The sequence below is a fragment of the Chionomys nivalis genome, chromosome 26 (assembly GCF_950005125.1).
Source record: "Chionomys nivalis chromosome 26, mChiNiv1.1, whole genome shotgun sequence".
NCBI lineage: Eukaryota > Metazoa > Chordata > Mammalia > Rodentia > Cricetidae > Chionomys > Chionomys nivalis.
In genome coordinates this window covers 18,188,752-18,192,168 of record NC_080111.1, presented here as the reverse complement: position 1 = coordinate 18,192,168, position 3,417 = coordinate 18,188,752, and the positions used below count along the sequence as shown (strand labels likewise).

The 3,417-nt window shown below is 44.7% G+C and overlaps 1 non-coding gene across 1 annotated transcript; it reads right to left on the bottom strand.

Moving 5' to 3' along the window:
- Positions 1-969: 969 nt before the first annotated feature.
- On the bottom strand, positions 970-1,093 carry LOC130867159 (small nucleolar RNA SNORA40). Its single transcript, XR_009056424.1, has one exon. It is a non-coding gene; the product is annotated as a small nucleolar RNA SNORA40 (small nucleolar RNA).
- Between the last annotated feature and the right edge of the window lie 2,324 nt (positions 1,094-3,417).

Below are 3,417 nucleotides of genomic sequence, written 5' to 3'. Positions count from 1 at the left end.
CCAGGTTCAGCCAACAGCTGGTGACATCAGGTACAGTTGCTCTTTTACAGACGGCTCTCTCTTTTCCACCCACACAGCTTCCCGCGACTCCTTCACCAGTCACCCTGGGATTACGCCACAGGTGCTAGGCGTGGCACACGTCACCGGTACTGAGCTGGAGGAGCCGCCGCAGCTTCCGGCCTGCTCAGGGGCTGTGCTGTGCTGGCCGGTCCTTTTGGAGCCCGTGATCTTTGCTGCTGTTTGTTTAGCTTTTGTTTTCACTGTGGGACGGAAGGAGGGAAAGGAAGAGCAGTCTATGAACATCCCAACAAGGGACTGCTGTGAGTACTAGTCTGACTGCTTCACATTTTCATCGTTTCAAAACAATGAACCTGACAGTCATCTGTTTCCTTTGAGTAGGTGATTTTGGGGTTTATTTTGAGAAGAATGTGGACACAGATAACTTGGAAGACAGTTTCAATTTCTACCTAATGCATTAATTTGTCAACTTAGTTCTGAAAAGAAAAGTAAAATGATATCCCCCCCCCCCCCCGCCCCCAATGGATTTGAAAAAGTTATCAGCATTTCCTTGGGCAAATCTGTTCCAGAACTTTCTGTTTCACAGATGTGGACCTTCCAGGGACTGTGTTCGCAAGAGCTTCATTGCCGCCAGGTTGCCCGCCTTTGGTTCACTCTCTGTTTAGAGCCCATAGTTATTTTGCCATATTGTGAGGACATTTTAGGGGCCAAGCCACGTGACGATTATTGATCTCATCTACGCAATAAACAGACCATTTCCTTAAGGTGTTGTATTGTTTTTTCTTTTCTTTTATTTTTTTTGAGACAGAGGTCTCACATAGCCAAGCATGACCTTGAACTTCTGACCCTTCTGCCTCAAGATCTTGAGGGCTGAGGTTACAAGCGTGCACCCCAACCCAGGGCCTGGAGCATGCCAGGCAAGCATTCTACCAATTGAGTTACACCCCAGCTTATATCACTTTTTATTTGTATCACAACATGCTGAGCAATGAGTTCAGGATTGCAAAGGAGGATGTTGCTTTAACACCTGCTTTTAGTCTTTGTCCGCAGTTAAGCAAAAACACACACAAGTGCATTAAACACATGGCTTTCTGTGTGCACATGGCACCCACTGTGTGCGAAGTCATTATTTTAGTACCAAAGACAGACACAAAAGTTAAGCGACCTCTCTATTTGATGATACATAAATACACACATACATGCATGCATGCATCACACATATGGATGATAAAAAGCCATCATCAAGATTAAAACAGATACTTACAAAGTGTAACTGGGGGTTGGTAGTGGATTATGCCAAAGAGAGAGGAACGTGGTAGTATTTACTCAGATTCTTGAAGGATGGCTGGAGATTCCCTCAGTGGTTCTGACCCAATGGGACTAGGTATTCTAACCCCAGAGAACAGAGATTACAAAAGCGTGAAGGCTTGAAGTGTAAAATGATCCCGAAAATGGCAGGGAATCGCTGGCATTTACGGCAGAGATTAAGCATAACAGCATCCGCATTGTGCTTGGCCCTCTTAGCTGCTGCTCGCCTTCTCCTTAGTTCCGGTCCTGCTTCTGCTTCCAGGCGGCAGAACTCTTTCTCACGCTAGTGTCTCCTGCCGTTGACTGATCGCTCACCTCTTGGTCCGCTCTGTGCAGCTACAGTCTGTGTTTCAGAGATTCTCTGAGGTCACGGGGCTGGGTGGGTTTGGGGGCGCAGGGTTCGATAGATGTGGGGGGTGTGGGAGCAGCCTTCCTGCTGCGGGCTTGCCTGCTGGCTGGCTGTCTCTGGCTGGTGAACCGGTGATTGATTTCTCACCTGCTTTACAGCTTGACCCCGCTCGGGATACAGCTGGCGCCTCTGTGTGCCTGTCGCTCTCCAAACAAACCTCTGCTGCCCAGTCTGATAGCTCCCAATGTTCCCTGAAGTCTTCACGACTGTTTTCAAACTACATCTCTCCTTGAAGAGTGAGGGAGCGCCGTGATTTCGGATGCTTAAAGTCCTGGAAGTAACCCTGAGGTGGATTTTGACAAGGCTGACTTTTAAGATGATTTTTAAGATGATCTTTGAGGGCTGGAGAGATGGTTAAGTAGCTCAGTCTTGCAGAGGACCTGGGTTTGGTTCCCAGCACCCACATGGTCTTTTTTTTTTTTTTTTTTTTTTTTTTTTTTTTTGGTTTTTCGAGACAGGGTTTCTCTGTGGTTTTGGAGCCTGTCCGTCCTGGAACTAGCTCTTGTAGACCAGGCTGGTCTCGAACTCACAGAGATCCGCCTGCCTCTGCCTCCCAAGTGCTGGGATTAAAGGCGTGCGCCACCACCGCCCGGTCCACACGGTCGTTTATAAACCATCTAAAACTCTCGTTCCAGGGGACCTGAAAATACATACACAATGCATATCCATACATGGAGGCAAACACTTATGCACATAATATTAACTAAAATCTTTAAAAATAGTTTTTTTTAAGGAGAATATTCCTTCTGATGTACAAATTCTGATGTGTTTAAAAATAAATCACCTGCTCTTCCACATGTCTACGATTTTATATGACTGGGAGGCTGAGGTAGGAGGCTCATTTGAGCCCAGGTGTTTGGCGCCACGATTCATTACATCACTTAAGGTCAGAACGGAATGATTAGTAGTGCGAGCAAGACTATGAACAGCCATAAACTGTAACCTGGGCTACACAGAGAGACCCATTCTTTAAAAAAAAATACTCACACTGTTAACTTTTTAGGTGTGATAATGACATTTTGGCTACGATTTTTAAAAAGTCATTCTTTGAAGAGATATGTACTATAATAATAAGGATAAAATTACATGGGATTTCTTTTAAAGTCATCCAGTGAGAGGAGGGGAGTGGTATGGGGAATATGGATGAAACAATACTACTTGCATGGTGGAAGTTACATGGGGTTCATTATACCAGGCTATTTCTGCATACATTTGAAACATTCAACAATAAAAAGTAAAACAAGTTTGCGTTATATTGACACCTCAGTTTGTACTTGAGGCTGGGAAAGGAATAATTGTTTCCATGGATATAAAGACAGACTACGTTTAAAAATATTTCTTTTATTTTCAAGATTGTAACTACCATTATTTTCCCATTCCATTTCCCCTCAGTACTCTCCTGTATCCCTCTTCTTGCTCTCTTTCAAATTCATGGCCTCTTTCATTAATTGTTGCTACACGCATGTATGTGTTTGTACATATATTCCCAAATATAGCCTGATAAGATTGTATGATGTTCCGTGTGTGTAGTATTTAGAGCTGACGATTTGGCATTGGATAACCGACTGGTGTTCTCTCCCCCGGGGAAAACAGTTTCTCCCACTCCCCGCGCTCCTTAGCTGCCTGTAGTTATTTGTGCAGGACGGAGAGTTTGTGGTCTTTCTCTCATCTACTTCGGCATG